The sequence below is a fragment of the Oxyura jamaicensis genome, chromosome 2 (genome assembly GCF_011077185.1).
Source record: "Oxyura jamaicensis isolate SHBP4307 breed ruddy duck chromosome 2, BPBGC_Ojam_1.0, whole genome shotgun sequence".
In the NCBI taxonomy this organism is placed as follows: Eukaryota; Metazoa; Chordata; class Aves; order Anseriformes; family Anatidae; genus Oxyura; species Oxyura jamaicensis.
In genome coordinates, this window is record NC_048894.1 from 108613864 (window position 1) to 108630339 (window position 16476).

Genomic DNA, 16476 nt, shown 5'->3' on the forward strand with positions numbered 1-16476 from the left:
CCGTTTCACCCCCCTGCCTGCAGCACACGTGTCCAGGTGTTTCTGAGGATCAGGTTTGGCCCACACAGCATTGGGTACTTTTATAACCCCTTGACCTTTTCTTCTTCCTTTTTAAAGCTCTGTTACTTCTGTTGCAAACACTCCAGGGATGGATAGATGGATGTATCTGCTACTGGTGACCTTCTGTTCATTGCCAAAATGGAAAGAGTCAATGGACTCGGTTAACAGGACAGATTTGCCTGCCAGCATTGCTTGTGATAATTAGCACATACCATGGATAAAATGACCATAGCCCACATTCTCCCTCTGAATGCACAAGGCCTTTGGATGGGCAAGCAGCTCATGGGTGACCAGGGAAGCAGCTGCATAACCTGCACCTTATGCAGCTGCTCTGGAGAGAATTAGCTCTTCCCAATGCTATCACAATTGCCTGATATTAAAAACCCCACTGAAAAAGCATGATGTAGCTTTTAAAAAAAGAAAGTCTCTCCATCTATCCCTGCCTTAACACTGCCTTAACACTGATTGCACTTTGTTGAAGATATCACCCCCACCGAACCTGAAATAGGAGGTGATATGTCTTTTGGCAAGATCAAAGACTGACATTTACAGTTTTTCACGAGAACCTGTGAAAACTCTTGAAGAAACTCTATTTCCAATGCAAAAATTCAAGTTTTGTTTAATCTTCTCAGAAGGTTTATTTGACTAAAATTTACATGAACACACATTATTTCAAAACTGTACAGCTCTCAATCCAAAGTATAGTCTTAATAACCAATAACCAGCTTTTTTGTTGCATCTCCAGTCATGGGTACTAGAAAATCTGCTGTTGTATTTACCAGGTCCTGAAAATGGAACATGTGTGAGACAGGATGAGGGAAGGAAAAAAAAAAAAATTCATTGAAGCTGTGATCCAGAAAGTGGCACCTGCTGCTGCACTCACACCATCTCAAGCCACCTTTGTTAGAACTCTCTGGGCAAACGTTATCCTCCTCCTGCCTGCAACGCTGGGTGTCTGGGGAAGAAGTTCTGGACTGGGATTGCCAAACTGAAGGTTACTTTTCTAGGGGGTTCAGCATCATAGCTAATGGCTTTAACCTCACTACTCCTACGCTAAATCCTACGAGAATTTTGGACTTTTCAGCTTTGATGCTACTGCCCTTCGTCACAGCAGCTTTGTAAGGCTAACCAAGTTGACACAAACCAGCATTTTTAGGATTCACATTATGCTCACCTGTATTATTAAAGTGCTGGATGTTCACTTTTCCTAAAAAAAGGTACAAGATCTCCTAAATAAAATATGTCAATGTACATTATGGAAATAAAATATTAAAAATAGGACACTGAAGACCTGCTTTGGACTATCTTTCATCTCTGCACACTCACAAGAGTTAAGCACAGCTTCATCTAATTCTGCGTTCGCCTAATTGCTGGGTACCTACCACATCCATCTGTGTGCATTAATAGCAAATACGTGCACCAAGGGCTTAATGAGTCAGACACCTGCTCAGATGAACAAATGGCTTAGAATTATCATTGATAATATCATACATATGTTTAAGCTGCTTTTAATTTAAAGGAGTGCCAGTATATGTTTATGCACAATAAATAAATATTTTTTTAAAAAAGGAGATATGTACCAGAACTGATTAGATTACTACAGTCATGTTACATCTGCAAAAAATAATGAAACGTCCCCAGGACCATCCTCTGGCAACCCGAACGGAATGCCTGCACACACATTATTAAATTGTGAGAGCCCTCAAAACAGGGTAATCCTGTTGGGAACTTTCCTGCTAAATGTGCCTGAAAAACTGGGAGGGAGATGCTAGTTGACTTGGATCACAGCTGTGACAGGGACTGCTTCAAACATGTAATAGCATACAAGATCAGATCTTACTGCCAAGAAATTTTCCCTGGCACTGTTTAATTTACCAATCTAATTTGCTAGTGAGCCCAGATCAGCAAAAGTGTCTGTCTGAAGAGATGCACAGTGCGGGGGAAGCCATTTCAATTCGGCTTCTGTTACGCAGAAATACCATCTTCATGTTTCTATACCATTAATACAATTTTCATGCAATTTTCTGTTCTCAGAAAGATTTGACTATTAAGTAGCCTACTCCGAGTAATTGTAGACACTCCCCAGTCAAACATCCCAACCAGCCTCCTACGGCCAAAAGAGTTGTTGTGCTTGTGTTTATGGTGACATTTCAGAAAAATAATGCAGGGAAATAATGAACAAAAGCAGTGATAGAGCAGGATCCTAAAAGCCTACTTCATAGTCAGTACATAAACTGGCATTCCCAGCCTCGTTTTCATTTATGCTGCTTGAAGCAGTTAGTGACATTTCTCTCAAGGTTGTTTTTAAGGCTTGAAGGAACACAACTTCCAATACAGGCCCTTTTCAAAGCCTAGAGCAGATGCAGTGGCACCTGGTTAATAGTGTCTTTTTTACTGGCGTGGTACTCCTGTTGCTCTAAGCCAAGGCTGCCCAATGGCATTATTTAATTCTGGCTCAGCTCTTGTACCACACAGTAAGTACACTGAGCTGTCTTCTTCCTGCATAATACCTTCCTCCTTCATGTTTCTTTCTATGTTTAGATAGGTAAGAGGGTCCTGGCTGGGAGTGTCAGCTCACTTCTTGAACATTTCATCATTTTCCTTCAAGTAATTCCAGTTTGGATGCTGTACCTGTGGGTTCTGCCACATCAGCACCCTCTTGTCTTACATCAAATTCAATCTCTCTTCCTTGTAAATCCTACCCACCTTGTAAATCCTTCCCACTCCCATTCTGTCCTGCTTGAGAAACACACCTTTTGATTTGCTGAATCGCTCTCCTGGCTTCCTGAAACTTTTCATTTACACCAGTCATATCACTGATCGCTAATGGAAAAAAAGAGCACGCCTTGCCCACTCACACCTGGGCCTGTTCTTCCACAACTACTGTGCAGACCCAATTCATGTACTCCCACCAGAAAAGCCCTCAAGTACTAAATACCAGGGTACAGTAGGTTTTTGGTATGAAAACGAGAGGGTGCTGCCATGTGTGTATTTGTGTGCATGTATGTGTATCCACCAGCACACTGTTTGTCTCTGTTACTACTGTTTGTCTCTTCCCTTTCCATCCATTACTTACTGCACTCCATTTTTACATATTGCAATACTTCTGTCTTTTATAATCAGAAGCAGCATCTGTCTCAATGTTTCTGAAGTCCCAGAGGGGCTCTTAGATGATATCTCATCTCATACATTTTGTTTTAAAACTATCTTTAGTAATGGCATTCCATAAGATAACACGGGCAAATGGAACATGTCCAAGCAATGTGGTTGTTCCTTAATTTCTTCCAGTAAGGGCACTGAAAGTTTCTATCACCATTAGATAAGATATCGCTACCATGAAGATGTATTTCAAGAGTATTATTATTAGTAATATCTCATCCAAACATCAAAAGTTTAAAAACACACAAAATTCCCCACTGTATTTATTGCAGGGCTTCCAAGATAAAATATTTTGAGATGGAACAAACACGTTGAAAACCGAGCCAACTCTGAACACTGAAAATTAACAAGTAAAAAGTACTGACAGCTGGTCAAAGATGAGCTGTTTCCTAGGTTTCTATGAAGCAGTCATTCAATGTTACCACTGTCTTACTATATATTAAATAATTCAGTCCTCCACTTTAATGAGTGATTCGGTTTAGAGAATGTATTTCCAATATTTGTTATATGCCTTTCATTGGCTTTTATACAGCTACGAAACCATGACATAAACCAGAACACATCTTGCAATATAACCTTCTCTAAATACCGTAAGAGACAGAGTTTGGTTACCATACTTCAAATATGAAACTAGTTTACAGGCACTGACGTTGGAATAGCAATGCCATGCAGCTTCTTTGTTGTGGTTGAAGGAAGAATTGCCCTTTAACCAAAACTGAATGAGATGACTAGTTTGGCATAGTTATTGCAGATGGCTATGTGTGCTGCTAAGTCAGAAAAAAAAATAAAAATAAAAATAAAAAAAAAGAAACCAAATGTAGACTCTTAACCATGAAGGATCATTCCAACAGACCTTTTTGATTCTTGGCAGTCTTCACATGCCCAGAAATCTCCCTCTGCTTGTACATTGGAAAAGTTTTGACATTAGATACTGCAAAGGACACTAGATGAAGAGAAAGACCCATGTCAGGCCCAGGTCCAGTCTTACCTCAAAGATCACAGTGTCTGGCCACAGTGGTTACTGCAGGAGCTCTGCGCTGCTTTCTGCTGAACAGACGCTGCCCAACAGTCCTTCTGACATAAACATTTTGCAAGGAGTGAGGACAGACACTGAAAGTCCTGATACACCATGCTATAATCATCTCTATATCATATCACAGACATACAGGACTACTCCCAATCTTTGTAGAGTGTTCAGAACACACTACACACACTACATCACTTTGGTGGTGAGCTGATGCTTTTCAGCGTCCTCCTGGGGTCACCATTTTCTCTTCCTTCAGATGTTAACATTTGGTCAATGCCCCAGTGACTTCCACAGCAGGCAGGGAAATGTTTGGACCCCGTAGCCTTCCTGTTCATGTACGTGCAGTGATGCAAGTGTGCGAGTGACACATTTAGGGCTGCAGCATGTCAAAGAATAGGGGGACACATGAAATTACGTCTTGACAATAGATGTCTGTTGTTAGCCTTCAGCAGGGGTCTGGTGCAGAAAGGACTGGCCTAACTCAGAGTACAACTGGGTATAACAGAATTTGATAAAGAAGACATTGCCTCTGCTCAAGTTTTTATTTGCACATTTATTTGGGATTTTATCATGTTATTTATTCTACTGTTGCACCCACTCCTGAAAAGAGTGAGGAAACCAACCACATTTCTAGTGTGAATGAAGGCAGTGATGATCAGCAGTCTTCTTCCATTGCTAGTGGCTCAGGGATTTCTCTCAGATGTGGATCTCTTCACAGAAGTCCGTACTGCTGAGGGACCCAAGGAGCTTAATGTGGAGCAGAGCACAATATAGTTACTCTGTAATAGAGAAGCTCTTCTAAGTGCTGCTCTAAGGGATAAGCTAAGTTTTAGCTCTAATATGCATGTTTTCTTTGTTGCATTAGCTTAATGACTAAACTCAGGAGGCAATTTCATCATGATGGTGACAGGCTTTGAGATGCTGCCTAATCTAAAAGGAGGTTAATTGGAATCAAAATCCTTTTTCCTTCTGCCCCAGTTGAAAACAGAAACATTTGAGCTTCAGATTCCAGAATTCAGTTTTCTGCTGTCCCAGGAAGAGCATTTTTAACTGGAAATTGCAAAACCTGTTGCAAAGAAGAGTTTAGGAATTTTTGTTTTATCTCAGGGACTGTAAGTAAGTGGAGCTTAGCACAAATGTGATGCCAAACAAGTATGGGCTAATTAGAAACCTTAAAAATAGGCACATTTCTATGGAAGAGGAAACTTCTTATAGGATATAGATGCAACTTTTTAGTCATTGTACATACTCAGTTACACTGATATAGATGGTATATAATAGAATATTTGCTACATGCTCAAGAAATTGCCAAATGTTTTCCATAACCCCTCTTTTTAATAAAATATTCCAATACATCTGTACTGCACTAAATCCTGTGCTGCTATTTGGCATGAACTGTATCTTCAGACTGCTCTGCAGAGCTAAACTGTGCCAAGACTGTAGTATTGATTGCTACTTATTGTACACTGCATACTAATAAATCCTATCCCTGTGTCCTGGCCATCCACAAATATATAGCCCTGGAGAAATCACTTCTGCATTTTAATAGTCCTGCCCTAATGGGACAAAGCACTTACAAGTACCTTCTGTAATTTCAGGAGATGAAGAAATTCATCCAGCTCAGTCAGGCGCATACATGGAGTAAGCAAAAGGCTGCCACGTGTTCAGCTCAGCTCACAGCACTACAACAGGAGTATCTCCACTGGGCAGAGGCTACGACCACTTTACTCCCACAAAGAGAAAGAGAAGAGACTTCCCCATGGTCCTATACGAAGGATAGACTTCATGTTGCAGTGTTCACACCAGGTTTTCACACATTTAACTTTTTAACCTATACTTTAGTAGACTGTCTTTTTTTTCTTTTTTTTTTTTTTCTTTTTTTTTCTTTTTCTTTTTTTCCCAGTTAGCTATCATTCTAACTGAGCAAGCTATAGGGGACCATTCAGAAGAACAGATACTGCACACGAAAGTCTATAACCATACACACATGCTTCTGGGAAGACTGACTTGGGAATCTGGTAAGAAAGAGACTTTGCTGTTAGATCACTCCATCCTTTTAAGCTTAAATCTGAGAGTAGTCACCTCAGTTTAATTTCACTCTGAACATTACTGTTCTCCATCTAGTTGTCTGGAGACATGCCCACTTTGGACAGACTATTAACATACCCGTACTTTGTCAGAAGTCTGAGGGAGAAAAGTTGTTAGCTTGGGGTGTGAATAAATATGGAGTGATGGAGGGATCCCTTTCCAGTAAATAACTGCAAATTGAATGCTTGAAGCAGCTCACAGTGACTTGCAGAACCCATTACTTTTCTACACTAACTAGTTACCAAGCAATGATACATTTAGGTACCTCAATTTTTCACTTTCAGTGGCTACTCACTACCATTTTTAGTTCAATTTACTGAGGAAATGAGGCCTATTCTGTAGCATTTGGACATCTATTTGTCCATCCCACTGGTACTTGGCTGACTTCCATCACATCCGAGACTAGTAGGGGATTCAATAGATAATAGCAGACAATTTAATAGCTCAGACATAAGCATCTAGTGCTATTTTAGATGTCTACATGCATCCTTCATTGGCTGCTCAGGAAATGTACAAGTCTCCAACATATTTTTTTATTGTAGCTCCTGTCCTACATGGAAATCCCTAGGGCAGCACACCAGCTTCAGGTGATGGCATAAAAGTTTAGGCACCTGAAGCCTGCCCTGTATTCTTATAAGATTTCTGAAAATCCATTGCCTGCTGAGTTAAAGGCCACAGCACCAAGCTCAACATACCTCCATCATCTGGAGAGTGCCATCTGGCAGCGCACACGCGGTCCAGAGCGAGCCACAGCCGGGTACTGCCTCCTTCAAACCAGTAGAAGTGGGTGGGGAAGGGCCTGGAGATACCACGAAGAGGTTGATATTAAATAGAGAGGGAACTGCAGGTAGGATGGGGATGATACGATGGGACATGCTGGGGAGGCTGCGGTGACTGCAGTGGGATCAAAGCTGGAAGCCAGACGTGGACTTAGAATAAACCGGACTTCCTTATTTCCACTGTTCCCCCTGTTTATTGTGCAATAAACTGCTTGTGCTTCTGCTCACAGATCCATCAGAAATGACCCAAAAGGGGCTGAGGCATTAGCAGTTGTTGCTAGTCACCTTCCCATACCAGAGCTCTGCCTGAGCCAGATCCAGGAGCAGCCCCGCAGAGGTGCTCCTGCCCTCGGGGCTGTGCCAGGACAGTTCCCTGCCGCCCACAGGGCTGGTTCTGGGGAAGACAGCTCTCCCCCATGTGTCCACCTGACTACTCTCAGCCAAATTAATACTCAAGGACAAATACAACCCATTGTTCTAACTGCCTTGTTCTAATGATGCCTAAATTGAACTCTAGCCGGTAAAACAATGATGTGTGTTCTTAAATCCCACCGCAATCAATGGTCCATAGCCAGGTACCCCAAGATAAACAGACCCTACAACATTGTTGAGTATTTCTGGCCTGGTGAGTGAGGCCAGACACAGCCCCAGGTACAGCCTACGTTAAGCATCTCATTACACCTATATGGCAGTCATGCACATTGTGCTAATTTTGCCTACAGAGTTTACTGTCCCAGAAGATTTTGCTAAAAAAAAAAAAAAAAAAAAATCGTTTCTTTTTAAATTAGAAGGATAATTTATTTATGTATTTATTTATTTATTTTGCTACATGCTCTGGGGTACCCCAGGTTTCAACAGAGAACCAGTGAGATGGAGCAACTCTGTTAGCAACCCTGATAAAAGGGGTGAAAATGAGGACAGGAAACATCAGAATGAGCACCCTGAGTGAAATGGGACCAAAGTGTCACTTTGCGTGGACCTATGGTCCTTTTCCACCCTGAAGTCTTGTATTGGCTCCCCTTAAATTAGTGACACCTCTCTATCTGAGTTCAGAGCATGACATAAGCCTCTATGTGACTGCAGTTTATGACGGGAATAATCACAAACTTAAACTAGGTGAGACCTTCACATCTTCTGACCCTCTTGCTTCTCCACCACCCCTCGGGGCAGCAGGACCGCTGGTGCATTTACACACCACCATTTTACCAGATGGGACCTCGGAGCCCCGGGCTGAGCTCCGTGGGCAGGTATCACCCAGCAGGTTTTGCTGCCAGACGTCTGCCACCAGTGGGAGAGGCAGGGGCAGGGCTGTGGGCCCCATCTCCTCAGGCACCATACAACGGCTTCAGGGCTCGTCTGTCACAGCAGAGGATGTTAAGTGTGTTTTGCATGCACTGGCAATGGGCGTAGAGGTGACACGTCACCCTCTTTATCTGGCGCTTACACCGCTGGCGAGGGAAATCAAAACACAGCGATATGTTCTTGTCCTTTCTGCATTTGGAAAACTCTGAATGCTTTTCCACGTGTCGCTGCTTAAAATTGCAAATTCGCAGAATTGTTTGTCATGGTGTGCTTGACTAATAAGAAATAAATGCCTGGGAAGTTGTGCAACAGGAGAGCTTTCAATGGTTCCTCCTATCTGCAGCCTGCAGTTCTCTCTGGCGTTACTGATGTTTAGTCCGTCTCTTTCAAAGCCCCCAGTGCATTAAATCATTTCGTAAATTAAAAGAAATGTGCCTCCTCCAGCAGACAAAGAGTGGATAGGAGATCTTCCAGGCTAACACCGAGCCTGCAAAAAGCTTTTGAAATCTCATTACTCATGTATCTAATGGACAGTGCAACAGTCGCTGCATGGTCTTTTCTGTCTATTGTGCATTGTGTGTGTAACCGGCACACACCACCACTCGCTGTGCTGCTAAGTGGGGTGGGTAATCTGCCAGCTTTGATTCCCCTCAATACAATTTTCCATCAACGTAGGAAATCGATGTTTACATATTATAAAAATATTAAACGTGGTTTTAGAGGACTGCCAGATATGCCACTTAATATCACAGTTTATTTAAAGTGTGTCCAGAAAACCTCATCACAACCACCTCACTTTATCCGTTGCTTAACACACCAAATATTTGTAGCATTCATAATGTTTCCCTCATGTCTGTCTCAAAAATCCAAAGCCATTTAAGCATGACCAAGGCTTGGCTTCATTAATGTCTAATAAAGAATGAGTGCCAGCTGTAGCCTTGGGCAATCAAGGAGCAATCTGATAATCACTTTGTCCCTCGCTCCTCCTTCCTCCTTCCCATCCTCCCTCTGAAATGAGGCTTGAGTTCACACTAACTTGTTCCTGACCACAGACACCAACGGAATCAAGAACTTGAGGCTGCCTTCTGCAAGACTTGAGTGAAACTGTATGGTGGATTTCAATACTACAGCACATACATAATTACAACCTCCTGAATTATATTTTCTTAGCAAGCTGGGTTAAATATCACTTCACTTCATGCCCACTCTGGAATTAACACAGCAGCATTTAGCAAAATATATTTACAAAGATTAAACTGTGTATTCCATATGCACCCACACATGGAGATTCTGGGAAGTACAATGAGAGTATTTTCAGAAGCACACTACTTTCATCTCTTTCCCACTAAGCCAGTGGTGACCCAACAAACGATTCCAATGGGTCAAAGAGCACTGCTGAGCTCTTCCAAAGATCCTGACTGCAGGATTTAGTTTGAATTGTTTCAAAATAAAATAATAATAATAATAATAATAAATAGAACTGACTATCACCCATCGTGGAGACGCTCTGCAACAGCTTTCTCGCAGCCCTTTTTGTTTTGTTTGTGTCACATTTGCCTTGAGAGGTGTGTGAGAGCCTGCTCTCTGCCCAGCAGCCACAAAAAAACCATGCCACGCAGCGCTTAGGGCTGCCCGCTGACTGTCGGGCCCCGGGAAAGGGAGCCATGCACCCACGTGGGGAGGTGTGCTCCAGACCTGGAGAGCCCTTGTGCAGAGCAGATGGGATCTGCGTGGGATGAGGAAACATATTTAAAGCCACTACTGTGGGTAACTACCGAGAACTGCAAATTTTGGCTCAGCTCTGAAGGCAAAACCAACACATCCACTCACTTCCTCTGTTCAGAAGGAAGGGCTCTCTCTGTGTAGACACGGGGTAATTAAAACCATAGCTGGCTAGTAACTGTTGGTAAAAAATTCATCCCAAGCCTCTGATTCATAAACCTCATCGCTCTTTTCTATCAGGAAGTTACTCGATGAGCTGGTAGAGGCGCGGTAAGCCCAGCTCTCCGCAGTGCACAGGACCCCGGGGCAGGCCTCAACGCCAGCACGCTCAGATTTTCTGTCCTGGAAGCAGCAGCCTGAGAGCCACAAAAGCCTCTAGAGCCCCAGCTCAAGCTGAGATTAACTTCTGGGTCTGTGGAAGACCACTTAGGCAGGCTGCTTCAAGCCTGGATCACCACAAGCTCCGTATTTCCCTGTTTAATGTCTTTCCACGTCCACCACTTGAGGCAGCATATTCCCCCTTGTTGGTATTTGCTGTGTGATTTAACTTCTCCCAGAATTTCTTCCTTTGTAGAAATTTTGACAAAACGGATTTAATTTCAAACTGGAACAAAAACAAATGCCAAAATAATAACATTTTTTGTGAAGCACGCTTTCCTAAGTTTGGCCAGATCTGATGAAAGAGAACTAAGAATGAATGTCCTCAAACTCTGTGCCCATGATTTATCTTCCAACAAGGAATCAGCCTGCTCCAAAAGTCCCAACGACACATGCCGAGCAATCAAGTTGCCTGTGCAAAGCAATGAATTCAGAGCTGAACGACTTGTGTATCGGGCATCAGGCACAGAATCGTGACTTGTGAGCTGTATTAGCCCGTAGCCCCGAGCGTGACAAGTAGATCCTATGGTCAGATTTCACTTTGCTTAGTGTGGGAAGTAGCCTGTGCATGCTGGTTTGCATCCTCCTTTGGAACTAACCAAAAGAATATGGAGAACTGCCTTTGAAAGGCAAACACATTGACTTGCTGTACCATTCAGGTGTCAGATTTCTAGTGCAATGGGGGATTTAATGTACTTTGAAAATCCAAACATTAATTCCCTTTACTTACTCCCTTCTTCACATCCAGTTCTTGCGACATTTGGTTCTTCTCATGTGTTTTTGAAATTCATATGTGCTCTTACTGGGAACAAGAATGATCTTAAATTCCTGAGTGACTGGGTGGCTCATCAAGATTTCTTTATGAGTAATGAATTCTTCTCACTCCCGCAAAGCTTCAGCATTTAAGCTATTGTTTCCCTAAGGATATGTCCTCCTGCATTCAAAAACTGCATGAGATTCTTCCCATGTATGCTGAGGCAGATTCAGCTGAGCTCCAAATACCCATGGAGGCTCAGCAGCTTTTCATTCTGGTATCAGCAATTAGTTGGTAAGCTCTTACACAGTTGTAAGGATAACTTTGCTCATGTAACTACAACGTTATTCCTCCTCCTTTTCTCCCTGTTCTCATTAAACGAAGCTAATAGCAAGGTTATTTATTTAAAAAATAAAAAATAAATGATTTGCTCTGCTCCTGAGAGCCGTTAGGTACAAGGAGATGTACCTGGGACACTGCAGATGATGACAAAGTGATATTTCTGCATCTTTGTCTCATTATTCTGATGTTCATCTGTCTCTGACCTCTCTCTACACCTCAACATCCCCACGTATTTTAAAGAAAAACACATTTTGGGAAGGAGTGACCATGTTAACAACAAAGGTAAAAGCAATCTTTTCTTCTCATTTTTTCCCAGAAAGTCTGTTTGCTCTCATCACAAAAAGCTTTCTGTTTATAAATATGCGAGGTTGAGGAGGTCAATAGATGTTCAGGCTTTTGCAAGTCCTGAGTGATGACAAGTGAGAATAAATATTTTTCTTTTCTCCCGGACTTACTTGAACTTCTGTGAAGAGAGAAAGAAGCCCTTTCCTCTGGAAAAAAATAAAAATAAAAATAAAAAAGGTTGTTTGAAGTGCCTGTAAGTGACAAAATGAGATCTCTTTCACCTTTTTAATGGCATAAAATTAAGTAATAGTTATAAAAGATTTTGAAAAGTGCCAGAAGAGGAGCTATTATCCACTTTCCATGTATTTAGTTGTTATGCCAGCTTCTCACACTGTCTAGCACCTTGCAGCTGTTGTTGGTGGTGGGTTTTAACAAGTGCGCCTTATGCCTCCTCTTTTCCTAAGCACATATTTTCCTCTTTCTCCAGATAACAAACCTTCAGGCTCGTACAGCTTCACAACTTGACACGGATGGCATGAAGAAATGCCTTTCTTCTGTATGCAGCCCCCTGAGTGAGTCCCATGAGAGCAGCCAGGAGGACCTGCTCAGCTTCTCCCAGCTCACAGAGCTCCTGCCCACCAAGCCCTGCTCCCACCCTGCGGGCACAGCTCAGCCCGCTTGCTTTCTCCATGCCCTGCCCTCCAGATGAAGCGTTTGGCACAAACAGGCCTCAGAGCTGGGCCAAAGCTCCCCCGGCACCTCTCTTTTCTCAGCACACGCTCCTGCAAGCACACCCTCTGCCAGCCAAAGGCGAGCTGCAGCCGACCCCGGGACACGACCTGTCTGGGCCCTGTCCACACTGCTTCTGATCTCAGCCCACAGATTTTGGAGAGTGGGGGCTGTTTTAATGTCTTTGTTCTGCTGTTAATTATTAGTGATAAGGGAGCAACGCCGTCCTTTCTTTGGGAATGGAAACACAAAGCCTGTCTTCTCCGAGCAGTTTGCAGAGTAAGATGCTGGCTGACAGCTCAAGGACTTCTTTCAAGACACAAAAGAGAGCACAAAATGATTGGAGTTTGTGTGGGTTTGGGCACGGACAGGGAATAAAGAGGCTTTGTCAGCCTTTATTCCTCATACTTTCTTCTTCTTATTGACCAAACTCTCTAAGTACACACAAACAGGCACAGCATCTCACACACAGCTGCTGTTCGTGTTGTCGGTGCTGTGCTTGGTACCAGCCTTCATCTTCGCTTCCAGTCACAGTACGTGTAACTCACATCTATAGGCCGCTAGCTAACACCACAAAGTATTTCTGGGGAAGTCAAGGGCCAAATTAGCTGAGTCCCTTCAAGTCACTGGAAGAACAGTGAATGCCAGAATCCCGGCCTGGCTGTTCACAAACCGGTGCCGTTAGTAGGAGAAGTGCACGCTGATCAATGAGTGCTGGCACTTGGTGGCTCTGAAGCATTGATGGGCTGGCGATTTACCTCTGTACCCCCTCACAACAATTTACTGTCTTCTCTCCTGTTGAAGTCCACCGATACAAACTGCCAGGCAGGTAATTCTTCCTTCCAGTCTCATCAATGACACTTACAAAGGTCTGTCAGGAAATTAATAAATCTTACACAAGAAATGAGTAAGGAGAATGGGTGCTGCTTAATTAAGAGGTGACTGTTATAAGGTAACATCATGATGTTTTCCCCATCAGATTTCCTTGTTGTTACTCTGCAGATCTCCTCAGAAGACCACTCCCAGTACATGCACATCCTTCTGAACTTGCAGAGATTGGTTTTCAATTTATTCAGTCCCACCTGAAGCACTTGTGTTCCCCGGGTGTCTTGAGAGCCAGCTTCTTTCATCACGCTCAGGATGTGCTCAGCTGGAAGAGCTCCATAACCTGCTGCAACCCCAGGCTGTGGTCCACCCCTGGACAGCCCGCACTTCTCCCTGTGTTTGCACGGGGAAATGCAGAACCCCCTTTGCCATGGCACAGATTTCACTGGTGGCCTTGCTCAGAGGCAAAATCCACAGGCGGCAATTTCCAGTTTCTCCCTCTGAAGATCTCACTCAGGGGCTTCATCTAGCTCAATTCCAAGAAGATGGACTTTGTGCAGCTGCTCTCCTGTAATGGAAAGTGCTCGGACAAAGAGCATTTCTCAGAGCTTTCCCAGAAACTATTGCCATTTCTCACCTAGTTGCCAAGGAAACTAGCAATGGACCCTTCGCAATGCAGAGAGCAGCAAAGAGAAAGATCTGCACACACCTGAAGAGTGTGAATGCTCTTCCGCAAGAAAATTTCCATGATTATTGTCATGGATTACTTACACAGAAAAACCCCCATGAAGATTCACAGAGTGCCTTTCTGACCGGAGATAGTCTGAGGGACATGTCCACTCACACTCCATTGCAACATGGAAATGGGAGTATCACAACAGCATTCAAAACTGTAGCTTGGGGCATCGTACCTTCTCTTGCCCACCATTTTTTTAAAAAATCTTTAAAACACCTTTAAAAATAGTACTTTATTGTATTTCTATTCTCTTAAACTGATACCTGTGATTTTGTCATAGAGCTGGGTTTATTCTTTTTTGACAGCACGTTCCCCAGTGAGCTTGGCTTGATCTGGCTTTTGGACAAAATGTATTTACAGATAGCCCATTACAGGAGCAGATACAGTCTGCCGGACCAAATCACAATTTCTCTCAGGATTCTCCTTTATCAGGATATTAGAGCACTGCCTCGGCCACCTGATGTCGGAGAAGGAACTACAGACCAAATGAGCCGAAGTAAACAGAGGGCTGGTGAAGGCCCATGGCATACCATCGGTGGGAAACGAGGCAGGAGAAATTTGTTGAATCTCACTCATCACGACTGAGCTTCAAGATCTTTGAATTTGTATCCTTTAGGAAAATAGTTAATAACTGGCACAGAGAATGATCTTCAGGTCCACACACTAGACTGGTGCTTAATAGACATGGTCACCACCAAACAGCTCACTTCATCTCCCAGATCCTAAGCATCATGTAGAACAAGGATCTTGCTCTCAGAGGGGCTTTGTGAGGCCAAATGTATGAAGATTTGTAGAGAGCTCAGAAACTATACTGTTGAGGACAAATTGATATTTTTTTTTTTAATGGGATTTATACAAGTGATACATGTGTTCTGCAGATGCACACTTTAACCAAACAGCTTCCCATCTTTGGCCCACAGGAACAGTCATGGATGCCCACAGGAAACGATAGAAGTGATCAGTCCACAGGTGTGAAAACTCTGAAACCCTCCATCCACTTGAAGTGCCTACAGGTGAGTACTGAGAAGCAACAGGCTCTTAACAGTGGCTCAAAGAAGTCAGCAACCAGAAAGCACTCCTGGCTAGAGACAAACTGAGTGCATCCCAGCCAGACTATGCCAGAGTCCTGCTCCAGAAACCACTTATGAAAGCCCAAGGCTTCTGTAAATACTAGGAATAAAAATAAAAAATAAAAATAAAAAAAAAAAAATAAAAAGGCTATTTGCACCAACAAACCACTATTTTACATGTGAGGCTTCAGAAGTACAATGTCTTTAGATACCTGACTTCCCTACAAGCTCCTGCTTTTTCCATGGAAGCCAGGATGGAAAACCTTGCCTGGAAAACTTTGCCTCCCTAGGTAAGAAATACAGATATAGAGGGCACGGTGTGGTGGAAGCTCAGGACGTTCGTGCAGCTTGGCATCACCACCCCACACAGAAGCAACGCTCAGGTCTGGGGGACTTTTTACAGAGGAAGCCAACCTGCACGCAATTAGCACCAGGGTGTGTTTGCACAAAAACAGGTTCCACCCCTGACTGCCTCCACAAAAGGGCATTCGGTATGGTTGTGAGAATGTGGTCATCCTCAGAAACAACTGGTTTTGCTCACTTTCTTGTCTCTGAATGTCATCTTTAGCAGAAGCAATATAAGAAGTAAGGCACATCACAAAGCTTGTTTACACCTACTGCAGGCTTTGACTATTTACATCTATTTGAGATAAAATCTGAATTGCTGTCATAGGCTTCAGCATCTTGCATTAGGGCATTTCCCTGGGCTATATTGCTTTCTCATCCATGCCCCATTTTTTTTTTTTTTAAATTAGAGTTGGTCTTTTGACTACACAGAGCACTTATTTTAAAATAAATTAATAGATTTATCATTAACCAAATAAATAAATCTTGCCTAAAATATGACATTTGTTTGGGGCTGGTCAAATTATTTGTAGTCTTGAGGTTCCACTGGTCACTGTCTGTCCAGATACGGTCCTGGGCAACCTGCTCTGGGCGTCCCTGCCTTAGCAGAGGGGTTGGAGCAGACAACCTCCAGAGGTGCCTTCCAGCTCAACCCTTCTGTGATTCCCAGATTCTGTACTACAAACTGAGGTGGTCGCTTGGTATTACGGTACAGTGTACACAAAAAACCTGGCACAGCAGCTGCTCCCTATGAAGTTGTAATGGTTATGTTGCCTCCTGGGATGAAGTATTTGGTGACTTGAGCAACCTGCATGTGACGGATGGGTATAGTAAGTCACTGTGTCCTACAGAAACTGCTCGATGAGAAAATGCTC